Here is a 14,390-nt window from a genome sequence, read left to right as displayed (position 1 = left end):
CATACTGCGTCCCATCCTGTAATGTGCTGCTTCCATCCTGCGCCCCATTCTGGTATGTGCTGCTCTCATCCTGTGCCCCATCCTGTCATCTGCTGCTTCCATCCTGCACCCCCATCCTGTCATGTGCTGCTCCCATCCTGTGCCCCCATTCTGTCATGTGCTGCTCCCATCCTGTGACCCATCTTGTCATGTGCTGCTCCCATCCTGTGCCCCCATCCTGTCATGTGCTGCTCCCATCCTGTGCCCCCATCCTGTCATGTGCTGCTCTCATCCTGCACCGCCATCCTGTCATGTGCTGCTCTCATCCTGTGCCCCCATCCTGTCATGTGCTGCTCCCATCCTGTGCCCCCATCCTGTCATGTGCTGCTCCCATCCTGTGCCCCCATCCTGTCATGTGCTGCTCCCATCCTGCACCCCCATCCTGTCATGTGCTGCTCTCATCCTGCACCGCCATCTTGTCATGTGCTGCTCCCATCCTGTGCCCCCATCCTGTCATGTGCTGCTCCCATCCTGCACCCCCATCCTGTCATGTGCTGCTCTCATCCTGTGCCCCCATCCTGTCATGTGCTGCTCCCATCCTGCACCCCCATCCTGTCATGTGCTGCTCTCATCCTGCACCGCCATCTTGTCATGTGCTGCTCCCATCCTGTGCCCCCATCCTGTCATGTGCTGCTCCCATCCTGCACCCCCATCCTGTCATGTGCTGCTCTCATCCTGTGCCCCCATCCTGTCATGTGCTGCTCCCATCCTGTGACCCATCTTGTCATGTGCTGCTCCCATCCTGTGCCCCCATCCTGTCATGTGCTGCTCTCATCCTGTGCCCCCATCCTGTCATGTGCTGCTCTCATCCTGTGCCCCATGCTGTCATGTGCTGCTCCCATCCTGTGCCCCATCCTGTCATGTGCTGCTCCCATCCATATGCCCCTGCTGCTCCATAAAGGTTGATGGCCCCATAAGATGCTCCATAGCATAATATGCCCCGTATGCTGCTGCTGCTGCGATTAAAAAAAATAAAATGACATACTCTCCTCTCGTCGCTGGGCGCCGAGTGCCGGGGGCCTGAGCAGAAGGGGACACTGGCGCGCTATGGGGGTCAGGTGCCGGAGTCGCTGCTGGCTCAGGCCCTCGGCACTTGCGATATTGACCTGTCCATGTTCCACCGCCTCGCGCCGCTCTGTCTTCTGGGTCCTCTGGTTGTGACTGTTCAGGCAGAGGGCGCGCACTAAACACGTCATCGCGCCCATTCACCTGAACGTCACAGCCAGAGGATGTGGAAGACGGAGCCCAGCGGTGGGACGGGGACAGGTGAATATCGCGCACTCACCCTCCTGACACATCTGACACAACTGGAATCAATAAAAACTGCAGCTCGTGCATTCAAAAAAAAAACCCAATCCCCCGCGGAGCTCATTCATAGGAAAAAATAAATAATAATTATTCTGACACATATGAATATGAACAGAAAAAAGCTCCCAGTCAGGAAGGGGTTAAGAGCCGCTGCCTGAAGCTCTGTGCCCTCAGTGGTGATGTTCGGGGGTCGCACTGTGACTTCCTGGGGTCTCAGGTCACCACTATGGTGGGTGCAGTGTAAACGCCAGGCACAGGGCTCCCTCTAGTGGCAGAACGCTGATGGTGCCTCCTGATGGGGGGATTCGGATCTCCAAGAAAGAAGGGGAGCTCGCTACAAGTTACTATGGGGAGAAGGAGGGTCAGGGTCACTGAGACGCCAACCATGGGTCTGCGCCATTCTGTGGGGACATCAGGAGACGTGCGACATTATTTACATAACCACAAAGTGTGTGCGGAGCGTTCCCGTGTCCGGACACTGAGAGGGTTAATACAGCGGCGGTGACACAGCGCCCCCTGCGTGCGGTGCAGGGCAGTGCAGCACCCGGCGGGGCCCCGGGAGTCAGTGGCGGCCATGTGTCACCGGCAGCTGCACTCACCTTCCTGCCTGCAGCGCGTCCTCCAGTCCTGGGTCCATGTGACAGCCGGCCTCCCGGCATGCACCGCTTCTCTGCTGCCCTTAAAGCGGCAATGCCACAAGAGATCTTAGAAATGATTTTTTTTTGTCTCGTTTATTGGAACACTGTGCGCACATAGTTTTTTGGATCAGTTTTTTTTTTACGAATCCAGTCCGAAAGCATGTCACCTACAACCTTTGTTTCTGGAGATGTCCTGATAAACATCTGGTGGGAAAATAAGGCTCTGTGCCCACGCTGCGGATTTCTGAGTGGATTTTGCCGCTCGTTTTTTGAAAAATCCTGAAAATTACCTACGGATTCACCGTGGATTTCCAGCGCTTTTTGTGAGGATTTCGCCTGCGTTTTACCACCTTCGGATTCCTATTATGGAGCAGGTGTAAACCGCTGCGGAATCCGCACAAAGAATTGACATGCTGCGGAATAAACAACGCTACATTTCCGCGCGGTATGTTCTGCAGCACGTACACTGCGGATTTTGTTTTCCATAGGTTTACATGGTACTGTACAACGCATGTAAAACTGCTGCAGATCCGCAATGTGTGCACATACCCTAAGGCCGGCGTCACACTGGCGTATTGCATCGGATGCGATATGCTAATGACACTCGGATCCTGCTCGCTTTATCGCATTGCACTCGGCCGTTTAAAACGCCAGTGTGACGCCGGCCTAAGGGTTTTGTTCACATCAGGTTTTTTGTTTTCAAGTTGATTTGGTGCAGGGTCTCCTTGAAAAAGCAAAAGGAAAAAAAAAATGGAGAGAAACCAGCTCACCTACTAGGCATTTGTTGTGGGGGAAGCCCGGATGCCGTGCAGTCTTCACGTGAAACAATAGAACAAAATAGAAGAGAAAATCCAGCTTCCAAAAATATCCAATTTATTAAAGTTAAAATCCAAGGTCCAAAAACATGGTTCACAGGAGAGGAGATAGCAGCATATTATAGTAGCATGCTGCTATCTCCTCTCCTGTGAACCATGTTTTTGGACCTTGGATTTTAACTTTAATAAATTGGATATTTTTGGAAGCTGGATTTTCTCTTCTATTTTGTCCTTGAAAAAGCCCCCACAAAGCACTCAAAAGACTGAAATAAGCATTGCTTTGTAAAAGAGACCCGCTGCTCACATATTGTGAGAGACTTCTAATCGCTTCAGGTTTCCAAAGATGCCGTTAAAAGAAGTGACCGGACCGTTCTTCAGGAAGACACGCAAGACTTATACTGCGAGTCAGTGGGAAGACGCCCAGAACATGCTCAGAAGTTGCCCAGAAGACCCCAGGAAGACACCCAGAAGATGCCAGGAAGACTCCCAGAAGATGTGCAAAAGTTGCCCAGATAATGCCCAGAAGTTACCCAGACGTTGCCCAGAAGATGCTCAGAAGATGCCCAGAACACTCGCAGAAGACGCCAGGAAGACACCCAGATGATGTCCAGAAGTCACCCAGAAGACACCCAGAAGATGCCCAGAAGTCGCCCAGAAGATGCCAAGAAGACGCCCAGAAGTCACCCAGAAGATGCACAGAAGTCTCCTAGAACATGCCCAGAAGACCCCAGGAAGACACCCAGAAGATGCCAGGAAGAATCCCAGAAGATGTCCAGAAAATATCCAAAAGTCGCCCAGAATTCACCCAGAAGTCGCCCAGAAGTCGCCCAGAAGATGCCCAGAAGACGCCCAGAAGATGCCAAGAAGATGCCCAGAAGTCACCCAGAAGACGCCCAGAAGTCACCCAGAAGATGCACAGAAGTCTCCTAGAAGTCACCCAGAAGACGCACAGAAGTCGCCTAGAACAGGGGTCCCCAACTCCAGTCCTCAAGGCCCACCAACATGTCATGTTTCCAGGATTTCCTTAGTCTTGCCCAGGTAATAATTGCATCACCTGTGAAATCCTGAAAACATGACCTGTTGGTGGGCCTTGAGGACTGGAGTTGCGGACCCCTGGTCTAGAAGATGTCAAGAAAGCACCCAGAAGTCACTCAGAAGACGCACAGAAGTCGCCTAGAAAATGCCAAAAAGATGCCCAGAAGTCGCCAAAAAGACTCCTAGAAAATGCCCAGAAGTCGCCCAGAAGATACCCCGAAGTAGCCAAGAAGTCGTCAAGAAGATGCCCATCCGAAAGCGGTCACAGTGACGCCAGCCCTGACTGGGCGTCGGCATCACGTGTCCCAACACTGCACGAGAACCCTGGGAGAGCGAGTGCCGACACCGCGGGAACAGCTAAAGCACAGGAGGTGAGTACAGGCTTTATAATTTTATGGGGGCCAATCACTTTGATCAAGAAGGGGATGTCCTAGTAGTGGACTAACCCTTTACCCCCCAAGCCTGTTTGCACCTTCCTGACCAGGCCAAATTTTACACTTCTGTCCACTGTCACTTTATGAGGTTATAACTCTGGAACGCTTCAACGGATCCCGCAGATTCTGAGATTGTTTTCTCAAGACATATTGTACTTTATGATAGTGGTAAAATTTCTTCGATATGACTTGTGTTTATTTGTGAAAAAAACTGAAAATTTGGCAAAATTTTTTAAAATGTAGCAATTTTCAAACTTTTCATTTTTATGCCCTTAAACCAGAGAGTCATGTAACACAAAATACTCAATAAATAACATTTCCCACATGTCTACTTTACATCAGCACAATTTTTTAAGCAATTTTTTTTTGTTAATAAGTTATAAGGGTTAAAACTTGACCAGCGATTTCTCATTTTTACACCATTGTTTTTAGAGACCACATCACATTTGAAGAGACTTTGAGGCGTCTGTATGGCAGAAAATACCCCAAAGTGACACCAATCTAAAAACCGCACCCCTCAAGAGGCTCAAAATCACACTCAAGAAGTTTATTAACCCTTCAGGTGCTTCACAGGAATTTTAAGAATGTTTTTTTTCACAAAAATATTTCACATTAGACCTATTTTTTTATTTTCACAAAGGTAACAGGAAAAAAAATGGACCATACAATTTGTTGTGCAATTTCTCCTGAGTATAACGATGCCCCATGTGTAAATAAAGATAATTGGAGTGCTGACTTCAATAATTAAACATGATATTATTGATACAATGATAAGTTATATACATAATCTTGTAAACAAAAATTATTGAGGAAGGAAAAGATAGGATCCACAATAGAAGCCCTGGGAATACGGGGTTGGGGTGAGAGGCAGTTCCACCAATTACATAAGTATACAGTATTGGAAGAGCATGTAAACATATACTCTCCTAGTGCAAATGTAGTAATATTGCAACAATCATAAAGTGCTTGTGCTGAGAGGATCTCTATTACTTGATGGAGTACTCTATATCTTTTTGTCACTGATGACTGGTATCTGACATATAAGGGTCGTTGCACCCAGACCAATGTTATTCTATGAGGCTGAGTGCAAGTCCGACTATTTTCCTTTGGCCGGCGTCACACTTAACATATTAAAAATCGGTTCAATTCTCTCGGCCGAGAGTTGCACGAGTGTTCTCCGCATGGTCATCCGTGTGTAATCTGTTTGCAATGCGATGATGTGATTTCCTCGCATGTATATATCCGTATGTAATCCATATGCAATGTGATTTTAACACGAGCTTTACATACAGCAGTCCTCTGTCATTTACACATCGATTTAAGACGAAATATTCTTCAGTATATATATACAGTACAGACCAAAAGTTTGGACACACCTCCTCATTTAAAATTTTTTCTGTAATTTCAGGACTATGAAGATTGTAAATTCACACTGAAGGCATCAAAACTATAAATTAACACATGTGGAATTACCGTATATACTTAACAAAAAAGTGTGAAACAACTGAAATTATGTCTTATATTCTAGGTTCTTCAAAGTAGCCACCTTTTGCTTGATGACTGCTTTGGACACTCTTGGTATTTTCTTGATGTGCTTCAAGAGGTAGTCACCGGGAATGGTTTTCAATTCACAGGTGTGCCCTGTCAGGTTTAATAAGTGGGATTTCTTGCCTTATAAATGGTGTTGGGACCATCAGTTGTGTTGTGCAGAAGTCTGGTGGATACACAGCTGATAGTCCTACTGAATAGACAGACTGTTAGAATTTGTATTATGGCAAGAAAAAAGCAGCTAAGTAAAGAAAAACGAGTGGCCATCATTACTGTAAGAAATGAAGGTCAGTCAGTCCGAAACATCTCTACAACAACTGTTAAGAGGAGACTTTGTGCAGCAGGCCTTCATGGTAAAATAGCTGCTAGGAAACCACTGCTAAGGACAGGCAACAAGCAGAAGAGACTTGTTTGGGCTAAAGAACACAAGGAATGGACATTAGACCAGTGGAAATCTGTGCTTTGGTCTGATGAGTCCAAGTTTGAGATCTTTGGTTCCAACCACCGTGTCTTTATGCGACGCAGAAAAGGTGAACGAATGGACTCTACATGCCTGGTTCCCACCGTGAAGCATGGAGGAGGAGGTGTGATGGTGTGGGGGTGCTTTGCTGGTGACACTGTTGGGGATTTATTCAAAATTGAAGGCATACTGAACCAGCATGGCTACTACAGCATCTTGCAGCGGCATGCTATTCCATCCGGTTTGCGTTTAGTTGGACCATCATTTATTTTTCAGCAGGACACTGACCCCAAACACACCTCCAGGCTGTGTAAGGGCTATTTCACCAAGAAGGAAAGTGATGGGGTGCTACGCCAGATGACGTGGCCTCCACAGTCACCAGACCTGAACCCAATCGAGATGGTTTGGGGTCAGCTGGACCGCAGAGTGAAGGCAAAAGGGCCAACAAGTGATAAGCATCTCTGGGAACTCCTTCAAGATTGTTGGAAGACCATTCCTAGTGACAACCTCTTGAAGCTCATCAAGAGAATGCCATGAGTGTGCAAAGCAATCATCAAAGCAAAAGGTGGCTCCTTTGAAGAACCTAGAATATAAGACATAATTTCAGTTGTTTCACACTTTTTTGTTAAGTATATAATTCCACTTGTGTTAATTCATAGTTTTGATGCATTCAGTGTGAATGTACAATTTTCATGGTCATGAAAATACATAAAAATCTTTAAATGACAAGGTGTGTCCAAACTTTTGGTCTGTACTGTATATATATGTATTTATATTGCACAGAAAGGTAGAAGAAAAGCCGTAATACATTTGCCGGCTTCTGTAAAATCACTGCAGGAGCCGACAGGATAGAAGAGATGGATTACACACAGTAAATACATATAGAATAGGTAGATATACAGATATCAGTGACAAATACAATTAGTACAGTGTGTGTGCAAGTTACTGGACATATATTCTACTATATAAAATGTCTAAGGGTCACTTCCATCTGTCCTTCTGTCTGTCTTTCTGTCACGGATATTCGTTGGTCGTGGCGTCTGTCTGTCCTGGAAATCCAAGTCGCTGATGAGTCGTGGCAAAACAGCCACGACCAATCAGCGACGGGCACAGACCAGAAAAAAATGGCCGCTCCATACTCCCCGCAGTCAGTGTCCCCTTTCGCCGCTCCATACTCCCCGCTCCATACTCCCCGCGGCGCAGTCAGTGTCCCCGGCGCCGCTCCATATTCCCCGTGGCGCAGTCAGTGTCCCCGGCGCCGCTCCATATTCCCCTCAGTCAGTGTCCCCGGTGCCCGCTCCATACTCCCCGCTCCATACTCCCCTCCGGTCACCGCTCACACAGGGTTAATGCCAGCGGTAACGGACCGCGTTATGCCGTGGGTAAAGCACTCCGTAACCGCTGCTATTAACCCTATGTGACCAAGTTTTTACTATTGATGCTGCCTATGCAGCATCAATAGTAACAAGATGTAATGTTAAAAATAATAATAAAAAAAAAAACCTGCTACACTCACCTTCCGTTGTCGGACGATGCGCTCGTGCCGGCCGCCATCTTCCATTCCCAGAGATGCATTGCGAACTTACCCAGAAGACTTAGGGGTCTCGCGAGACTGTTAAAGGGACACTGTCACCTGAATTTGGAGGGAACAATCTTCAGCCATGGAGGCGGGGTTTTTGGGTGTTTGATTCACCCTTTGCTTACCCGCTGGCTGCATGCTGGCTGCAATATTGGATTGAAGTTCATTCTCTGCCTTCCGTAATACATGCCTGCACAAGGTGCAATCTTGCCTTGTGCAGGCATGTACTACGGAGGACAGAGAATGAACTTCAATCCAATATTGCAGCCAGCATGCAGCCAGCGGGTAAGCAAAGGGTGAATCAAACACCCAAAACCCCGCCTCCATGGCTGAAGATTGTTCCCTCCAAATTCAGGTGACAGTGTCCCTTTAAGTCATCTGGGTAATTTCGCAATGCATCCAGTGAATGGAAGATGGCGGCCGCATCGCACAGCTTCGCTGGATCCCAGGGGTGAGTATATAACTATTTTTTATTTTAATTATTTTTTTTAACAGGGATATGGTGCACACACTGCTAAATACTGCGTGCGCAGTGTTATATACTTACGTGACTGGGCAATATACTACGTCACTGGGCAATATACTACGTCGCTGGGCAATATACTACATTGCTGGGCAATATACTACGTGACTGGGCAATATACTACGTGACTGGGCAATATATTACGTGACTGGGCAATATACTACGTGGCTGGGCAATATACTACGTGACTGGGCAATATACTACATGGCTGGGCAATATACTACGTGACTGGGCAATATACTACGTGACTGGGCAATATACTACATGGCTGGGCAATATACTACGTGACTGGGCAATATACTAGGTGACTGGGCAATATACTACGTGGCTGTGCAACATACTACGTCGCTGGGCAATATATTACGTGACTGGGCAATATACTACCTGACTGGGCAATATACTACATGGCTGGCCAATATACTACGTGACTGGGCAATATACTAGGTGACTGGGCAATATGCTACGTGGCTGTGCAATATACTACGTCGCTGGGCAATATACTACATGACTGGGCAATATACTACCTGACTGGGCAATATACTATGTGGCTGGCCAATATACTACGTGGCTGGCCAATATACTACGTGACTGGGCAATATACTATGTGGCTGTGCAATATACTACGTCGCTGGGCAATATACTACGTGTCTGGGCAATATACTATGTGGCTGGCCATTATACTACGTGACTGGGCAATATACTACGTGACTGGGTAATATACTACTTGGCTGTGCAATATACTACGTGGCTGGCCAATATACTACGTGACTGGGAAATATACTACGTGGCTGGGTAATATACTACGTGGCTGTGCAATATACTACGTGGCTGGCCAATATACTACGTGACTGGGCAATATACTACGTGGCTGGGCAATATACTACGTGGCTGGGCAATATACTACGTGGCTGGGCAATATACTACGTCGCTGGACAATATACTACGTGGCTGGGCAATATACTACGTGACTGGGCAATATACGACGTGACTGGGCAATATACGACGTGACTGGGCAATATACGACGTGACTGGGCAATATATTACGTGACTGGGCAATATACTACGTGGCTGGGCAATATACTACGTGACTGGGCAATATACTAGGTGACTGGGCAATATACTACGTGGCTGTGCAACATACTACGTCACTGGGCAATATACTACCTGACTGGGCAATATACTACATGGCTGGCCAATATACTACGTGACTGGGCAATATACTAGGTGACTGGGCAATATGCTACGTGGCTGTGCAATATACTACGTCGCTGGGCAATATACTACATGACTGGGCAATATACTACCTGACTGGGCAATATACTACGTGACTGGGCAATATACTATGTGGCTGTGCAATATACTACGTCGCTGGGCAATATACTACGTGTCTGGGCAATATACTATGTGGCTGGCCATTGTACTACGTGACTGGGCAATATACTACTTGGCTGTGCAATATACTACGTGGCTGGCCAATATACTACGTGACTGGGAAATATACTACGTGGCTGGGTAATATACTACGTGGCTGTGCAATATACTACGTGGCTGGCCAATATACTACGTGACTGGGCAATATACTACGTGGCTGGGCAATATACTACGTGGCTGGGCAATATACTACGTGGCTGGGCAATATACTACGTCGCTGGACAATTTACTACGTGACTGGGCAATATACTACGTGGCTGGGCAAAATACTACGTGGCTGGGAAAAATACTACGTGGCTGGGCAATATACTATGTGACTGGGCAATATACTACGTGACGGGGCAATATACTACGTGACTGCCCAATATACTACGTGACTGGGCAATATACTACGTGGCTGGCCAATATACTACGTGACTGGGCAATATACTACGTGACTGGGCAATATACTACGTGACTGGGCAACATACTACGTGACTGGGCAATATACTACGTGGCTGGCCAATATACTACGTGACTGGGCAATATACTATGTGACTGGGCAATATACTACGTGACTGGGCAATATACTACGTGACTGGGCAACATACTACGTGGCTGGGCAATATACTATGTGACTGGGCAATATACTACATGACTGGGCAATATACTACATGACTGGGCAATATACTACGTGGCAGGGCAATATACTATGTGACTGGGCAATATACTACGTGTCTCTGTGCTGAATACTATGTCGCTCGACAATATACTACGTCGCTGGGCAATATACTACGTGACTGGGCAATATACCACGTGGCTGGCCAATATACTACGTGACTGGGCAATATACTATGTGACTGAGCAATATACTACGTGGCTCTGTGCTGAATACTATGTCGCTGAGCAATATACTACGTGACTGGGCAATATACTACGTGGCTGGGCAATATACTACGTAACTGTGCAATATACTACGTGACTGGGCAATATACTACGTGGCTGTGCAATATACTATGTGACTGGGCAATATACTATGTGACTGGGCAATATACTACGTGGCTGGGCAATATACTACGTGGACATGCAAATTCTAGAATACCCGATGCGTTAGAATCGGGCCACCATCTAGTTAATTAATAAAAGATTATTTTTTGGAAAAAAATGGCGTGGGCTCCCGCGCACTTTTTTCAACCATTAGAGGGAAAGCCAGTGACTTTGGGCAGATGTTTATAGCCTGTGAAGGGGGGTAATACCCATGGAGCTTCCCAGGCTATTAATATCATCTCACAGCTGTTACTTAGCCTTTACTGGCTATTAAAATAGGGAAGCCCCCCAAAAATGATGTGGGGTGCCCCTAGAATTAATAACCAGCAAAGGCTATGCAGACAGCTGCAGGCTGATATTAATAGCCTAGGAAGGGGCCATGGATATTGCCCCCCTCATCCCCGGCTAAAAACATCAGCACTCAGACACCCCAGAAAAGGCGCATCTTTAAGATGTGCCAATTCTGGCACTTAGCCTCGCTCTTCCCACTTGCCCTGTAGCCGTGGCAAGTGGGGTAATAGTTGTGGGGGTTGATGTCACCTTTGTGACATCAAGCTCCGAAGATAGTAATGGAGAGGCGTCAATAAGACACTCCCATTATTAACCCCATATTCAAATTGTTAAGAAAACACAGACACCCAGTAAAAAATCCTTTAATTGAAATAAAGACACACACTCCTTTAATGTTGTAAACGATACTTACCGCCAGACCTAATTCCCCGATCTCCTGTAATAAAAGTAAAATAATAAACCAACAATATACCCATACCTGTCTGTCCTTGTGTCCCATGCAGTAATCCTTTTCTGGGGAATATACAGTTTTCCACCAGGATGGTGCCAAGATGCGATCGCCCCGGCTGAAATCCACTGGTGAATGAGCTACTGAGAGCGGATCTTCAGTGATTGGCGGTGACGTCACTGAAGCTGCGCTCCCTCACAGCCTGAACTGCGATGAACTCTTGACGGTGGGAAAAGGCACTGTCAAAATTGAGAAAAACAAATCCAGAAACCTTGTCTTATTTGGCAATATTTATTTTGCATATTATGGCTTTCATAGACCTGTAACTTCTTCTTTAAGAGGCTCCTCTGTCCTCCACTCATTACCTGTAGTAATGGCACCTGTTTGAACTTGATATCAGTACAAAAACACCTGTCCACAACCTCATCAGTCAAACTCCAAACTCTACTATGATGAAGACCAAAAAGCTGTCAAAGGACACTAAAAACCAAATTGTAGCCCTGCACCAGGCTGGGAAGACTAAATTTGCAATAGGCAAGCAGCTTGGTGTGATGAAATCAACTGTGGGAGCAATAATAAGAAAATGTTAGACATACAAGACCACTGATAATCTCCCTCGATCTGGAGTTCCACCCAAGATCTCACCCTGTGGTGTCAAAATGATCAAAACAACGGTGAGCAAAAATCCCAGAACCACACGAGGGGACCTAGTAAATGACCTGCATAGAGCTGGGACCACCATAACAAAGGCTACCATCAGTAACACACTATGCCGCCAGGGACTCAGATCCTGCAGTGCCAGACGTGTCCCTCTGCTTAAGGCAGTACATGTCTGGGCCCATCTGAAGTTTGCTAGAGAGCATTTGGATTATCCAGAAGAGTATTGGGAGAATGTCATATGGTCTGATGAAACCAAAGTAAAACTGTTAGGTAGAAACAAAACTCTTCGTGTTTGGAGGAGACAGAATGCTAAGTTGCATCCAAAGAACACCATATCTACTGTGAAGCATGGGGGTGGCAACATCATGCTTTGGGGCTGTTTCTCTCTAAAGGGACCAGGACGACTGATCCATGTACATAAAAGAATGAATGGGGCCATGTATTGTGAGATTTTGAGTGCAAGCCTCCTTCCATCACCAAGGGCATTGAAGCTGAAACATGGATGAGTCTTTCAGCATGATAATGATTCCAAGCACACCGCCAGGGCAACGAAGGAGTGGCTTCATAATAAGAAGCATATGAAGGTCCTGGAGTGGCCTATCCAGTCTCCAGATCTCAACCCCATAGAAAACCTTTGGAGGGAGTTGAAAGTCTGTGTTACTCAGCGACAGGACCAAAATATCACTGCTCTAGAGGAGATCTGCATGAAGGAATGGGCCAACATACCAACAACAGTGTGTGCCAACCTTATGAAGACCTACAGAAAACGTTTGACCTCTGTCATTGCCAACAAAGGATATATAAGAAAATATTGAGATGAACTTTTGTTAATAACCAAATACTTATTTTCCACCATAATTTGAAAAATAAATCCTGCCAAATCAGACAAGGTGATTTTCTGGATTAGTTTTCTCATTTTGACTCTCATAGTTGTGGTCTACCTATGATGCCAATTACAGGCCTCTCTCATCTTTTTAAGTGGGAGAACTTGCACAATCGGTGGCTGACTAAATACTATATTTCCCCACTGTATTCTTTTGACATCATCATCATCAGTACAGTGGTCGCTGTCGCGTACTGCACATCTCCTCCCTAGCCGATACCTGGAACAGATGATCAGTGCCGGTGTAGGGTGTCGCACCAATCAGATATTGATGACCTTTTGTAAGGATAGGTCATCACTGTTGAAGTCCCAGACAGCCCCTTTAACGATGATTTATCTAAAACTCTGCTTCACTTTCAGGTATAATTATCCTTTATCCAGAGGAAACTTGTACCTGTAAAATGACAACGGCTTAAATTAAAGACAGACGGTCTGATGGTGCAAATCAATACTTTGCTAGAATAAGCCCAGCAGGACGCACTACATGCTCTAACACCTTTCTTTCTAAATATTGCTGTTATTTAAAAAAAAAATAGAGTAAAATGTCAATGATTTCCCCGTTGGGCTTCAGGGCTATTTTTCTCAGTTACTGTTCTGCAAAATCCCCAGAGAGCCGCAAGAAATTGTTTTCCAGCAGTTTGACCGATTCACTGTAAAGCTCAGCAGACCATCGTATGGCGGTGCAGATATTATTATGTGGAGTAAATCACACTAATTACATGAACAAAAGCAAACAGGATTCCCGGGAAGAAAAATAACCATTGCTCACATGCCGAGACGTGGCTCTATGGTAGGAGAGAAAGCACGGAATCAGGTCACATACCAGTGTGAAATTACAGTGTAGGTTTTTATTATATAATTTATGCCGCATACATGTGGATGTATTATGGGCAGTTTGACTTCTTGTTGAACTCGATCATTTGGTGCTTATGGATCCCGAGTAGATTGAACGTATCAGTGTCTCGGCTCTCATCTCCATATAATGGAGCCTGCTCTTTATACGTATTTTGCTCACCAGCGACCCCTCACTAGTGTATCCCACCTGCATTGTTTGCTAAGACGTGCGTGTGGCTTTTTTTTTTTCTTTCCACGTGCTTCTGATATTATATAATGACACAATTATTTTTTTGCCTAAATACATAAGAGTCCCCACCAAAAAATATATTTATCTATACAGTACGTTGGCATCCTTCCCAAGAAAGCAGTGCGCAGTACCCATACAAAGCAACCTGGAAAGTCTCCTGCCGCTAACACTTGTCACGGAAAAGCATG

General features: G+C 46.0%; 1 protein-coding gene across 1 annotated transcript in view; it reads right to left on the bottom strand.

Moving 5' to 3' along the window:
• The window catches only part of GUF1 (GTP binding elongation factor GUF1), a 58,835-nt gene extending 56,833 nt beyond the window's left edge, over positions 1-2,002 (bottom strand). Inside the window, exon 1 of the mRNA XM_069744517.1 lies at positions 1,947-2,002. The gene's annotated coding sequence lies outside the window, so the exon portion shown is untranslated. The remainder of the gene's footprint in view (positions 1-1,946) is intronic.
• Between the last annotated feature and the right edge of the window lie 12,388 nt (positions 2,003-14,390).

The sequence above is a fragment of the Ranitomeya imitator genome, chromosome 1, assembly GCF_032444005.1.
Source record: "Ranitomeya imitator isolate aRanImi1 chromosome 1, aRanImi1.pri, whole genome shotgun sequence".
NCBI classification, from domain to species: domain Eukaryota; kingdom Metazoa; phylum Chordata; class Amphibia; order Anura; family Dendrobatidae; genus Ranitomeya; species Ranitomeya imitator.
Note: the sequence above shows the minus strand (reverse complement) of the source record. Positions and strands in the feature narration are given on the sequence as shown.